General features: G+C 44.6%; 1 pseudogene; it reads right to left on the bottom strand.

The window, feature by feature from the left end:
• Positions 1 to 5,190: 5,190 nt before the first annotated feature.
• LOC147342102 (pregnancy-associated glycoprotein 1-like) lies at positions 5,191 to 14,388 on the bottom strand (annotated as a pseudogene).
• Between the last annotated feature and the right edge of the window lie 866 nt (positions 14,389 to 15,254).

Raw genomic sequence — 15,254 nt, 5'->3', positions numbered from 1 at the left:
CTTTCCCTGAAACATTCCTTCCCTATCTCTAATTTTCTTGAAGCAATCTCTGGTCTTTACCACTCTAATGTTTTCCTCTATTTCTTTGCACTGATCACTAGGAAGGCTTTTTTTTAAATCTCTTCTTGTTATTCTTTGGAACTCTGCATTCAGATGGGTATGTCTTTCTTTTCTCCTTTGCCTTTTGCTTCTCTTCTTTTCTAAGTTATTTGTAAGGCCTTCTCAGACAAATTTTTGCATATCTTTTTCTTAAGGATGGTCTTGATATGGTATGTACAGACCAAAAAAATTAGGATCATGGCATCCCATTCCATTACTTCATGGCAAATACATTGAGAAACAATGAAAACAGTGACAGGCTTTATTTTCCTGGGCTCCAAAATCACTGGAGATAGTGACTGCAGCTGTGAAAAAGAGATGCTGATCCTTGAAAGATAAAGCTATGAAAAACCTAGACAGCATACTAAAAAGCAGAGACATTACTTTACAGCAAAGGTCTGTATAGTCAAAGCTATGGTTTTGCCAGAAGTTATGATGGATGTGAGAGTTGGACCATAAGGAAAGCTGAATGCCAAAGAATTGATGCTTTTAAACTCTGGTGTTGGACATGACTTTTGAGAGTCCCTTGGACTGCAAAGAGATCCAACCAGTCCACCCTAAAGGAAATAAGCCCTGAATATTCATTGGAAGGACTGATGCTAAAGCTGAACCTCCAATACTTCGGCCAATTTGTGGGAAGAACAGATTCATTAGAAAAGACCCTTATGCAGGGAAAGATTAAAGGCAGAAGGCAAAGGGGAATACAGAAGATGAAATTGTTGGGTGGCATAACCGTCCTGATGAACATGAGTTTGAGCAAGCTCCAGGAGTTGGTGATGGACAGGGAAACCTGGAAAGCTGCACCCCATGATATAGCAAAGAGTTGGACATGACTGAGAGACTGAACTGAACTGATGTACAGAGGACATCAGCAAGCAGGCAGAAGTCTTTGGAGTCCAGTCAAGCCTGTGGCCCTGGTGGGGGTGGTGAAAGATTTAGGTGGAAGAGGAGGCTTCCCATCCTCTGGTGCAGGTCCTTGAATCCAAGGCAAGGAGCACAAGATTTTGAATGTATGACCAAATAGTGTTTTCTAAAAAAAGACAAAAAACTGTTTTCTGCAAGAGTGAGAATTTTGACTGAGTCTGTTCTCTAGATTTTACTGAGGGATGTGGAAGGGATCTGGAGTGGACTGAGTCTGCAAAAGTTAGGTGACCAGCTACTGGAGGGCTAGGCTTATGGTAGACATTCTGCACTAGGTGGAAAACAAATCCAGTAAAAAAAAGTGTCCCTTCTGCAGTGTACATGCCAATGTATCACATTGTTTCAGCAGAGCATTTCAATGGTGTTTGGGGGCACACAAGAAATCATGATTGGTGGTTTGCTTTTGTTAATTCCTGTGGTTAGTTTGATGACTAGATATTTGGTTACTTAATTGAATGGTTGGAATTATGCTTGGGAAAGAAAACTAGATGAGGTCCACACATATTTCAACATTAAACAGCAAGCATAGGAAGGTTACTAAGGCAACTACAGGTAATTTAAACATGAGGGGCCAAATGGAGAAAGATTCATTTAACAGGCTGAGATTAAACTGTACATGTTGCCATAGATTTTGCTATGACAAGTAGCCATAACAGCTACTTGTTGCTACACTGGAGATGTGGGAAACTGACAAGAGGCCAAGAGCCTTTATGACTTTCCTTGCAGTGTGATTTCAGGGGAGAAGTAGTTGACAAGGTAAGGCTGACTGGTAAGGCTGAGGAAGGGAGTGATCTGAGCCAGTAATCACTAGCGCTTGTGGGAGCCCAGAAAACAGAAGCACCAGCTCAGAGTTCTGGGTCAGGGTTCAGAAATAGATGTCATTTGGCTTGAATCAATATTTAGCCTTGGGAATGGCAGCCATAACCTCTAAACAGATTTCCTTCTCCCCAGGTGGCAGAATAATTCATATTTGTTCCAGACTCAGGAACCCAGAAAGCTCTCTCAGGGCCACTTGCTCTTTGCAGGCACACATGCAATCTAGAAGGTGGAATTATCATAATGGTGCCCATGTCCCAGATGAGAAAACTGAGGTTAAGAGACTTGATCAAGCTCACACAGCTCAGCATGTGAAAAGCCAAGCACAAACCCAAGGTAACAGTCCTCAAATTGTGTGTTTTTGCTCCACATCCACTGGGAGTGGTGGGTGGTGATCTGGAAGTTTAGGCAGAAGCAAACAATATTCATGTTTAAATTGAAGAAAGTAAGGAAAACCACTAGAACATTCAGCTACGACCTAAATCAAATCCCTTATGAATTTATAGTGGAGATGAAAATTAGATTCAAGGGATTAGGTCTGGTAGCCTGAAGAACTATGGATGGAGGTTTGTAACATTGTACGGGAGGTGGTCATCAAAACTGTACTCAAGAAAAACAAATGTTACAAGGCAAAGTGGTTGCCTGAGGAGACCTTAAAAATAGCTGGGAAAATAAGAGAAGTGAAAGGCAAAGGAGAAAGGGAAAGATATACCCAGTGGAATGCAGACTTCCAGAGAATAGCAAGGAGAGATAAGAAAGGCTTCATAAGTGAATAGTGAAAGAATTAGAGGAAAAAAAAAAAAAGACAGAATTGTAAAGAGTATAGATCTCTTCAAGAAAAGCGGAGATACAAGAACACTTCAGGCAAAGATGGGCACAATAAAGGACAGAAAAGTCAAAGACCTAACAGAAGCAGATGAGATTAAGAAGAGGTGACAAGAATGCACGGAAGAATTATACAAAAATGTTCATAATGACCGGGATAGGGATGATGCTGGGTCACTCACATAAAGCCGGATATGCTGGAGTATGAAGTCAAGTGGGCTTTAGGAAGCATCACTACAAGAAAAGCTAGGGAAGGTGATGGAATTCCAGCTGAGCTGTTTAAAAATCCTAAGGAATGAGGTTGTCAAAGTGCTGCATTCAATATGTCAGCAAATTTGGAAAACTCAACACTGGCCACAGTGCTGGAAAAGGTCAATTTTCTTTCCAATCCAAATGAAAGGCAATTCCAAAGAATGTTCAACCTATCACGCCATTGTGCTCATCTCACTTGCTAGCAAGGCAATGCTCAAAATCCTTCAAGCTAAGTTTCAACAGTTCATGAACTGAGAATTTCCAGATATACAAACTGGTTTGAGGAAGCAGAGATCAAATTGCCAACATCCATTGGATCATAGAGAAAGCAAGGGAATCTCAGAAAAACATTTCCATCTGCTTCACTGACTATGCTAAAGCCTTTCACTGTGTGGACCACAACAAACTGTGGAAAATTCTTAAGGAAATGGGAGTACCAGATTAACTTACCTTTCTCCTAACAAGACTGTATGTAGGTCAAAAAGCAGCAGTTAGAATCAGCCTTGGAACAACTGAAAGATTTAAAATTGGGAAGGGAGAATGACAAGGTATACATTGTCACTCTGGTTATTTAAATTATATGTAGGATACATCTTTCAATGTGCTGGTCTGGATAAATCCCAAGCTGGGATTAAGATTGCTGGGAGAAGTATTAACATCCACAGATACGAAGATAACACTACCATAATAGCAGAAAGTAAAAAAGAGTTAAAGAGCATCTCGATGAGGAGAGGAGATGAAAAAACTAGCTTAAACTCAACATTCAAAAGACTATTCACAAAAAGGTACTCAACATTCATGGCATCCAGTCCCACCACTTCATAGCATATAGATGAGTGAGAAGTGGAAACAGTGGCAGATTTTATTTTCTTGGGCTCCAGAATCACTATGGACCTTGACTGCAGCCACAAAATTAAAAGACACTTGCTCCTTGGAAGGAAGAAAGGCTATGAAACACCTGCACAGTGTATTAAAAAGCAGAGACTCACTTTGCTACAGAGGTCTGTAGTGTCAAAGCTATCATTTTTCCAATAATCATGAACAGATGTGAGATCAGGACCATACGAAATGGTGAATGCCAAAGAATTGAGCTTTTCAATTGTGGTGCTTGAAAAGATTCTTGAGAGTCCCTTATACAACAAGGAGATCAAACCAGTCAATCTGAAAGGAAGTCAACCTCTAACCCCTGTTGTCTCAGATGAGGCATCTACTGAGGGCCTCCAGGTGGAAAGAATGGATGGTTCCACTGCAAAAGTGCCTGACCTTGGCAGCTCCAAGCAAACAGTTTGTAGCCCCACCCATGGAGAAGCTCAGAAAGGCTGAAGGCTCTGTGTACCCTATGTCTCTCGACACATGGGTTGCATTCTCCCCAGCAGCATGGAGGCCAAGGGAGGGGCATTATGGGCCCTGGAGGAGGGGGGTGGCTCAGGGATCCACTGGGGATACCACTTACCAAGTAGGACTGCTCTACCAAGTAGAGCAGGCATATGTGGCAGAGAGCTGGTGATTGGGATATGGGAACAAGAGGGAACCAGCTCTGTATGAAGTACCTCACCCAAACTCCCCTGGAGGAGAAACCCAGTGATAAGTTCATCTGAGATGGGATGTAGAGAGTCTATTTCATTACCCTTCATAATTCCTCTGAATGAGAAGGTGGTGAAGTTGGTGGGTCATCACAAACCATTTCATGGCCTAGACTATCTCCCAGTTGCTTTCTTTGGGGCTGCCTCTCCCCAGCTTCAGTCATATAATTCTGGAAGAAATTGACAATCATGTGGGCTGTGGCGTCAGGGCCACACGACCATGTAAAGTAAATCAGGACCCTATGGTCCTGCCAGGATGGCTGATCTAGGACTGTACATGTGATCTGAGGTGGGTCATTCAGAGAACACCCTTGAACTCTGATGTCTTCAATCTTTTCTTTCCTTATTGGAGATTCCTTCAGGATATAAAACCCTAGGGCAGGTAGCTTGGACTCCCTCACTAGGTGTAGAAGCCTTAAGGAAGAAAGTTGTCAGGCTAAGACCATCAAAGAAGAGGGAATGAAAGAGTGAGGTTGTTAAATAGAGACCTGATGACTTCTGATTTCTTGGATCCAGTCACTGAGATCTTTGTGTTTGCTCTGATTCTTGTGTCCTGGATTCCCAGAATCATTTCAATGAGTCTCCCATTTCCTAGAAGCCAATTGAAAGTGGGCTCCTCTCAACTGTGATTCAGACTTGGTTCTAGATCCTTCCCAAACATTGTACACCTCCCAGGCACAAACAGAGGCACCCATTTGTTTCAGCACCATTACAAGTAAAACACTTTATTCTTTACTGAGAATAGGGTGTGCAGACCACAAAACACAGTTCACCAGCATCCTGGGCAGGAGTACCCTAAGTGTGATTTAATGTTTGCTCAGCTCGGCCTTACTGATTCCTGAACCACTCCAAGTATTTATTCTGCCTGTGCCAGGCCAATCCTGCCATTTCCTTGATCCAAGACTGAGAAATACAGCCTCAGGTAGACGTCACCCAGCATCCAGTTCTCTCTAGATGTCCTCTCTGTGTTCTCTTCAAAAGTGGTATAGCAGTGGCCTCTATAATCCTGGGGGAGTCAGAGACACACACCAGTCAGCCTGAGCCCTTACCTGCGACTCCTACCAATATCCAGAACTAGCACAATTCTTGGTTTTATTTCCCTCTTTGGGTAAATATCAAGGGATTTCTCCTTAACAGGGGATATGAGAGTATCCACAACCAAAGAGGCCAAGATATGAGGTTGCCATGAGGAAGGGTGTGGGGGAGGGTAGGACTAGGAGTTGTGGATACAGAGGAGTGATAAACCACAAAGTCCTACTGTAGAGCATAAGGAAATATATGAAATATCCAGTCATAAACCACATGAAAAAGAATAAGAAAAAGAATATACATTTCTGTATGTGTATAAGTGAGTCACATTGCTGTGCAGCAGATCTTAACGCAACACTGAAGATTAGCCACACTTCAATAAAATTTTTAGAAAAGAAAAAGAGTGTCCATAGTTCTCCTCTCTCCCTGTTTATTTCCTTCTGACTCCTGCTCCTTGTTTACTCTGCAGAGAATGCTGGTTCCCCTCCTTCATCCCCACAATCTGTACTTTATTAAAAAACTTTATTTCATATTGGAGTATAGCTGATTAACAATATTCTGAGTTTCAGGGGGACAGCAAATGGACTCAACTATATATATCCATGCATCCTGGTCGCAAAAATACCCCTCCCATCCAGGTTGTCATATAATTAACCAGAGTTCCCCATTCTACACAGTAACCCATTGTTGGTTATCCATCTTAAATAGAACAGTGCCCACAACACGTTCTTGAAGATTTAACTTAGGAACTCTGGGAAGCTTCCTTTGGCCCGAACTCACCCTCTTTGGCCACTCCAGGCTGGTTGGGTAATGTACTCTGGTTTTCCAACCCCACCGGTCAGTCCGTAGCCCTCATCACCCAGGTTAAGTCCCCAGTACCCCAATGCAGAGCACCTTGGGATGCCATTTGCATGGAATCCAGTGCAGTTTTGCCTAGAACCAAGCAACCCTCCATATGGCTCCATCAGTTACAGTTTTAGAATTCCTGAAATTCCCTCCCTTCCTTAAAGTCTTCTTTGAGCCCATCAGCCAGCTCTGAACTCCCTCAGGGAGCTGACATGAAGCCTCCACCCTGTATGGGGTCTGAGCAGTCACTGTGCACCCTTTATTCACATTAGCATCCAGCCTCCCCACAGAGGGGTCGGGTACCCCAACTCACAAAGGGGGCACCCGGCCAGAGTTAGGGGAAGATGCATCTGAGAACTAGGGTGACATGTAATTTATCATCCAAACCAGGAAAACTGCGAGAAGGGAAGGGAGACTGTTAATCCTTACAGTGGGGCAGCACACTGGGAGTGTCCCCAGCCATTGTCCTTGTCACATGACTTATTTCAAGGACTGCTAGAGCTGACCTTCTGGGTTCATCCATCTGAGGGTTCAGATTGAACTGAAGCTCTTTGAACACTGAGGATCTGAGTGATCCCCTCTCCTTGTGACTCCCACCATGCCAGCATGGCGTGGTGTCTCCACATTTATTTCAAGATGATCAGTGTCCCAGATGGCCCTTTACTCTCAAGTGTTCGTGTTGTGGGAGTCTCTGGCCAGCCCCAGGGCTCAGCAGCATCTGCAATAGTGTAAGATGGCCCACCCTCATCCCCATAGCAGCCCAAGGGTTCCTGCAAGTTCCTATTTGAGAACCACCCCTCAGGATCCTCCCCTCACCTTGAGGATGTAGGCTTGAGCTGGCACTGGGTAGTTGATACCATTGATGGTGAAGATAATAGAGGGCAGCGTATTGACCGCAAAACATGAAATGTAGTGCTGTTAGAGAGAGAGGGAGAGAGGTTGGCCCTGGAGATCCTTCTTGTGGGTGGAGACTGGGAGTGAGCCTGGGGCATGACCCTTCACCTCGGAACCCCCTAGCATGGCGCTGATGAGTTTCTGGATGTTATTGACCAGTCTTCTTGGGCCAAGGGTCAGTGATGTCTCAGTATCCACAAAGGGCTCACAGCCACCAGAACAAGCAATAACCTTTCTTTTCATGGAGATGCTCATAGACAGTGTAACTAAGCAGGCATCAAGGTCACTCTGAGTATCCCCAGAGATGCCCCCTTCCCGACTGTCTTCTAAACAGCCCTTTGTCTCTTGCCCTCTTTTCCTTTGCTCCCAACACAGCACCTTCCTTGACATTCTTGAATGTAGTACTTGAATACACCAGGCTCTTTTGTGCCTTGACACAAGCTGGTCTTCCTTCCTAGAGGAGCCCCCTCCACTTTGACTAGCAAATTTCTTCTCATCTTCCAGACTCCAGTTTAATTGTCATGATTTCAGGGAAGTCTTTCCCCCAGTGTTTATCAGTCTCCTTTCTTGACAGTCTCTGTAGACACTTCCTCATGTCTAGCATGTACCAAAGTCACAATTCACTATGTATGTGTCTCATTTCCTTTGCATCTATCTTCTTAGATGGGAGGGCGAGTTTTAGTCTCATTGCCTCCTTAAAGTACCTGGCACACAGTGGATGCCAAATGCTTGTCTATTTAGTGAGTGAATGAAGACTGTGAAAATAATGAATGAGAAACATCCATAGAGCTGTATCAGATTGGGAACAAATAACGGGTCAGTTGCAAAGTGAAGATAGAGATTCACGAGGGCAGCTAATTCTCATAGTGGTGGGAAAGAGGGGCTCCTCTGGGAGAGGGTGTCTGCCAGCACTGCTCCTACAACCAACTCAGATGCTGAGACCCTGGCCAGGAAATAAATGACTAGCCCACAGAAACTCCAAAGGACAGGTCAGCTTTTGTCTGAGGATATTACACAGAACCCTATGAATTATGCCTCTTGTTCTCAGGTCACTCCTGGATTCCACCTTCCTGATTCTCTGTTATAGCCCCTGCCCCACTGTGTACCCATGAACTTGGGGTGTCTTTTTTATTAGTTGCTTTCATATCTTAAGACTCTAGCAAATCTCTCTATACTTCTCAGTAGTTGCTCCCTTAGGAGACCAGTTCTCCCGATTTGCTCAGGACTTTCCCTGTTTTTAAACTGACATTTACCTGTACTGTGAACTTCCTTGGTCCCTGATAGCTCAGGACAGTTAGTCATCTTATACCCTCTTCAGGCTGGAGAAATTCTCCCTGATCCTCTGTTCATCACACTGTAGAGTCCTCTAGCCATGCTCCATGCCTCACAGGGCAGTGGGTGCAATCCTCTCCCAGCTGCACAGACCTCTCCAGACCCTTTTAGGACCCTGGTAGAGCCCTGGTCAGAAGGCCTGGGGATAATGAATCCATGGGTTGTTTGCATATCTATCTGCTTGCGTGTTTGTTTGTATATGTGTTTGCATGTGGATTTGTATGTGTCTCTGTGTGTGCTTGTGTGTCTGTGACTAGCTATGCATGTTTATATGTGTCTCTCTGTATGTTTATATGTGTCTGCTTGTGTGCTTCGATGTGTCTGTGTGTCAGTGTCGTTGTGGGTGGTGTATATGTCTGTGTGACTGTGTGTCTGAGAATGCATTTGTGTGTGCTGCCTGTGTCCATGTAGCGGGAGCATCACTTGGGCTAACCCTCAGAGGGAGAGACTTACCACTCCATGTGTACACTCCAGTCGCCCGCGTGGATCAATGGTACCCAGTTGAGCACTCCCTGATAGTAGGATTTATATACCCCACCAAACATCACCACACTGCCTTTTGCCCTGCATGTGTAGAGAGAAGAGAGCGGGGCGGGGATCCTTGGAGGACAGTAGCAACAGCACTGTCTGAGAGCTGTGCTGGTCCACCCATCAAGGCCCTAATAAGGTCCCCATGTACAGATGCAGAAATCGAGTCTAGGAGCGATTGAGATCCAGTCCAAGGTCAGCTACTGGCTAATGAGTGGAACAGAGCAGGTTAGAAGCTGAGTCACCTTGCTGGGCTCCACCCACTCTATCTTCTGAAGATGCCCTACCTCCTGTGACCTGAGTGCTCAGACACACTCAGAGGACAGGCGCTGGAGCATATTGGATTTCTCCTTGTCCAGCTTGTCATTTTTCAGGAAAATCAAAGCCTGGGAGCTCTAAGGGTGTGGGTTCAGGACACCCAGATTTGGCTCTGCTGGCTTGTGACCTCTACTGTTCAAAAGGCCCCACACTCAGAAGGGACCCCACCTCTGTTCTCCCTGTCTTGAAATGCCTAGTATTTCTTGAAAAAGGGGTCCCACATGTTTGTTTTGTGTCCCACACTTTCATTTTTCACTGGCTCCTGCAAATTGGGCTGCTGGCCAGGGCTCCCAGTGGAATGCGAAGGAGGAAGGAAAGATATCCACCATCCTTCTCCTTCCTTCCTGATCAAATTCATAAGCAAATCGTATTGCTTTTTCCTCCAACTTGTTTCCTGTGCCTTCCATTAGTCTTCCTCCTCACTCAAACCCCTAGACCAAGTTACTGGTCTTGAGCCCAGGAGCAGGGTTGTGTTCCAATAAAACGTTATTTATAAAGGCCAGTGGTGAAGCCAGGTACAGCCCTGGGGCTATATTTATCCTTGGTTAGATTATCTCTCAGGATTCTTCTTTATCAAGTGTTAAATAATTTTCGTGCAACTGAAAGCATCTTAAAGCTAATTTGGAGAAAGGGATTGTCCATCTCAGACTTACTTGCTCAAGTAGAAGGCAAAAACAGGCTCAGAAATGGCACCTTGATTCTTCAGGTTGTCAAAGATGGAGATAGCTCCAAAGACGGATATGTTGGGATACTTCAAGCCCAAGATGCCATCAAAAGGTGTACCCTCACACCTGTATTCCACAACGCTTAGACCGAACAGCTGGTCAGTACTTACAAGGTCCCCAATCTGTGGGAAAGAAGAGGGTTCCCACTTTCAGATACAAGAAGTGGGGCTAGGACTGGGCTGGGGTGCATTGCCATTAAATCCTCAGAGAAGAATTGAGGCTGGGCTGTGTCTTTGGTCGACCTCAGACAGTTAGACCATGCTGGGAGGAAAATTTGTGTTTCATTTGTGAGAGACTGTGAATTTTAAAACATCTGCCCCTTTGAAAAGCACAACCTGAGTGAGTCAAATTGGCTTTGTGGCTTCTGTCCAGGTCGGGGGGAACCAAGAGTCAGGCCAGGACCCATTGGTGCCCCCTTGTGGACAAAATGAGTCGAGAGCAAGGTAGCCTTTTCTGTCATCACTACGACCTAATGACAGGAATGGAGTGAATTCTCTGTAAGGTACTGTGGATTCTGAATCTGTCCAGGAAGACAGAAGCCGAAAATGCAGTCTTTCTTGCAGGGCTCAATGAAACTGCTGCCTGGGATATTAACTTTTGGAGATATGTGTATATTTGTGTGAGTGTGTATGAGAGAGAGAGTGAGAGAGGGGAATTACTCAAGTACTTTGTGGAGGCAGGCCATAGGTTTTATTAGACTCTCAAAGGCACCCTAGAGTGAGAACTCATTTATCAGGCCCCTTGACATCTCTGGCCTCCAGTTTCCCACTATGGATACCTGAAGCTCTTGACTGCCCCCAGGGTCCCTAGATCACTTTTATCCTGTCCCTAAACACCCTACAGCAATTTCAGTCCTGAAAAGTCAACCCAGCTCCACCGTTTACCACAGATGTGACCTCAGCAAGTCCTTTGCTGTCTGCACCTCAGTTTCCTCATATGTCTCATGAGCTAATCAGACCACCTGCTGTGTGGGGTTGTTGCAGGATTAAACCAATTATTACCTGAAAGTGCCTGGAACAGTCTGTCAATATAAAAGTGGGTGCTTTTTTTCCCCTCTTCTCCCTCCCAGCAAAATGAGCCTTGAACTGCTCATGGGCAGAGGAACTGCAATTCCACACCTCAAGCCACTCTCTGGGTTAGCTAATCCATTTGCTCGTGTGTCATCACGGGCACTGCCTCCCCAGGGACAGAATCCTGTGGATAAGATGGTCAATACCTATGGGAGGTAGGCTAGGAAGGGTCCTGCCAGATTGTCCTGCATCTGTTTTGCAAGCAGGGGTCACTCCATAGCCAGTCCTGACTCAGCTTCTCTTTACATGTTACCCAAACAATGCTATAAGTAAGAAATCCCTTCATGCTCCCAGATCCATAGGCGATCGAGAAGGTGTTTTGGGTAGGCCGGAAGGTGGAAGACTTGTAATGCCTGAACCTAACTTGTGTAGCTGCAGACACAAAAGATGAGTGTCATCAGGTACCAAGGGTGGAAACAGGGCGGCAGGGCAAGTGAAGGATGGTCGGGGTATGGGGTGTCTGTACTCACAACAGGCTGGACTGGGGCAAAAGAAGGAGGGCACCCACAAGTCAGATGAGCTGTGTCAAAGATAACCTGGAATTCCTTAGGGAGTGTTCCAATGGTGATGTTACCCATGTAGAGCATCTACAGATAGAAGGAGGGAGTGGATTAGTGAAGAACTGACTACCCTCTATTCCCACACTGATGTCTCCCTCTGGGAGCTATTTATCTCTTGAGATCACTTTCCAACCACTGTGAAGGTCACAGCCTTTGATCACAGAGGTGCTTGCATTTGATTTTTTTTTTCCTATGCTACATTGTATGAAGGATATTGATTCTATGACCAGGCATTGAAGCAGTACCTCCTGCATTGGAAGCACAGAGGCATAACCACTGGGCATCCAGGACCGTTGGACACCCATGGAAGTCCTGGTGCCTTCATTGGAGAAACTCTGTAGTCTCTTCAAACCCAGCCTTAGCACCCCCTTCTCCAGGAGGTCCTTCTTGATCAATCCACTCACTCTAAACTCAGACCACATCCAATCAACACCATACAAGTGACCCTTTCATGTGACATGTATTTACTCTTTGCCTATCTCTCAGGCTGGCATGGGCATTCCTGAAGACAAAATAAGCCCTTTTTCTAATCAAAAAACAGTAACCACTGTGTTAGATTCTGATGGCCTTACACGGAATACAGGTTCAGTAACTTTTTACTGCTGTGGTTCTTGCATCTGTGGAAATTGAATTCCTCTGCCCGGTTATTCACAATTGCTTTGCAGTTGGTTCTACCTTCTGATCAGAGATGGTTCACTATTCATCTGTAACTAGTTCACTCCTTTAGTTCAGAAGGAACCGCTGCTGCTGCTACTACTGCTGCTGCTGCTTTGCTAAGTCACTTCAGTCGTGTCTGATTCTGTGCAACCCATAGACAGCATCCCACCAGGCTCCCCAATCCCTGAGATTCTCCAGGCACGAACACTGTAGTGGGTTGCAATTTCCTTCTCCAATTCAGGAAAGTGAAAATTAAAAGTGAAGTCGCTCAGTCATGTCCGACCCTTAGCGACCCCATGGACTGCAACCTACCAGGCCTCTCCGTCCTTGGGTTATTCCAGGCAAGAGGACTGTAGTGGGCCGTCATTGCCTTCTGCTCAGAAGGAACAATCTCCCTCAAACTAATGACACATCTTTGACACAGAAATGGATGTTTACCTGCCACCTGGTAATTTTGGGGCCCAGTCACCAAGAAAAGAGGATGATAGTACCTTCTCCTCTGGGTGGGGCCTCTTTGGCCCAGTGCTTCTGCTCCTGCAGGAGCCCCAGCCGCAGCATCCCACCTGACATCTCCAGTTGAGCGCCAGTAGTAGGCTAGAGCACCAGGGGGCGCTGTGGCAACCATCCTCCCAAAACACATCCATGATGTTCCTCAGGGGGTGAATAGCTATATTTGAGCCACGAGAAGAAATCTGAGACAGTCTGTAAGCATGTTCCTTGAGGAAATTGTTCATCTTTTTTTTTTTTTTTTACTGAAGGTATTTCTCATGGTCTTCACTTTTTTAGAGGTATTTTTTCACTGAACATTTGACAAAGAAAACAAAGAAGATGCTACAATTAGCTGTCAGTGTTAAGGTGTAACTGTCACTGCAATGGCACTGTGTATTTTCTAATCATTTTTATGAGTCACTTTATTACAAGAATTTTCAGCATATTCCTTTGGAAAGACATACGACGTACATTTGAATAAAGATTTTGTTCTGTAATGTTGGGTAAGCCATATGACCATGTGGGGTCTCAGTCTCCCCTTTGGTAAAATAGTGGAATGTAATGATTCAAACCCTCCAAATATGATATCTTGGGGATAAGTGAAGTGATGGATATAAGGTGCCTGATAAATAGGAAGTCTCAACATGACAGCCAGTAGCACTGCTGTTGCCATCCCACTGTATCCTTCTCATAGAAGCTCAGGGAAGGAGGTAAAAGGGGGATTCCTCTCCTCTTTTACATGGGAGGAATTAGAAATGCAAGAGGCTTGTGAATTGGCTGTGGTCACACTGCTTGTCAGATATAAAACAGTGTATAAGTAGCTCTCCCAATGTTTCTCCAAGTTGAAAGAGAAGAGATAGTTGAAAAAAGAATCCAGGAGATAGGGAACAAGTTAGGGAAATGTCGAGGCTTGAGAAGGAAAGATAAGTCAAATGAGAAATTAAAAGAAAACAACACAGAGAGAAATACACTCAGAGCCTTCCAATGAGATGGAGAGATATGATAGTGATATGGAAATGCAGACATAGACATATACACACTGAAGTAGAGAGGGAACAAAGAGAACATGCTAAATAAAATGTAGAAAAGTGCTATTCCACAGGACAACACCTACATCTGCATTGACTATGCACTGAACAATTGCAAGGAGTTCCAATTTCAATAGGTCATGACATGACTGGACCCCAAGAGTTGTGCAGCTATGCAAATCTACACCAAGACGCTTGGGACCCACAGTTCCTATAGCAAGGTACTTATCAATAAGTAAGGGTTGAACTTTAAGATTGTCAAGGAAATATTCCATTCCCTTCTAAAACAGATAAATATAATAAGCAGATGAAAAGAAAAATCACAGAAATTAATATGATGTGGCTTACAGTCTCCATACTTACACGACTCTACAATTTGAGAAGGCCACCAGCCCGAGGAGTGCAATCCACTTCATGCTTCTTTCCTGGCTCCAAGTACTCAGAAAAGTTCAGGTTCTTAGCATGTAGTGGTGACCGAGAGTCCCTAGTTATATATGCTCTGACATGCCCTAGTTTAAGCCATTAGGCCTGAAAAAAAACACAAAGGTCTCGACAAAATCTTTCCTTCATCAGTGTCCTTGGCGAGTAGACTTTGAAGCTTCTCAGAATACAGAAAATTGAACTGTAATCTCTTCCTTGAAGGTTGGTTGGAAAATCAAACTGATCTGTATGGACATCTAAGAAGATGGAGAACCTTGACTACTTGGAGAAAAAAACTGCTAAGAATACCATGAAAATGGATACTAAGGGCCATTCTTGACATTTCTGGTTTCATGTCATCTTCTTAGCCACTTCATGAGATATGCATTGCTGTCTTCATTGGAGAGGAGATTGCTAGGAGGATAAGATGTCAAATGGCAAAGTGAAGACTTCAGGGACAGCCCAGGGACGTACAACTGGCTTTAGGTAGTGCATCTAATGGCAGATATCAGGGGCAGTCTATGATGCCAGTCTGCATCAAAGACTTAGGGCAGAGTAGTACTTCAATTGTATGGTTTCAGTATTGGAAGAAATGTCATATGCATCCACAAGATATTTTATATTATCCAAAAAATGTACAAGGAAATAGTGTGTTCTGGGTTCTGGGTTAAAGACTTCAAAGTCAAAGTTGATCAAGACAAAATATTCTTTATCTTAAGATAGCTAGCAGTCTAGTTCTCCCAAACTCATGGCCCGAGGAGGCCCTGGGCAGCCCAGAACCCTCCCAGCACAGCACTGGGAGCAGCCTTTCCTATACTTCAACCATGCTGGAAAGCAGGGCAGTTGGCCATGTTTTCAAGAG

The sequence above is a fragment of the Bos grunniens genome, chromosome 29, assembly GCF_055505025.1.
Source record: "Bos grunniens cultivar Pamir isolate PY7600 chromosome 29, Bosgru_T2T1.0, whole genome shotgun sequence".
NCBI lineage: Eukaryota > Metazoa > Chordata > Mammalia > Artiodactyla > Bovidae > Bos > Bos grunniens.
This window is presented reverse-complemented; position numbering and strand designations above follow the sequence as displayed.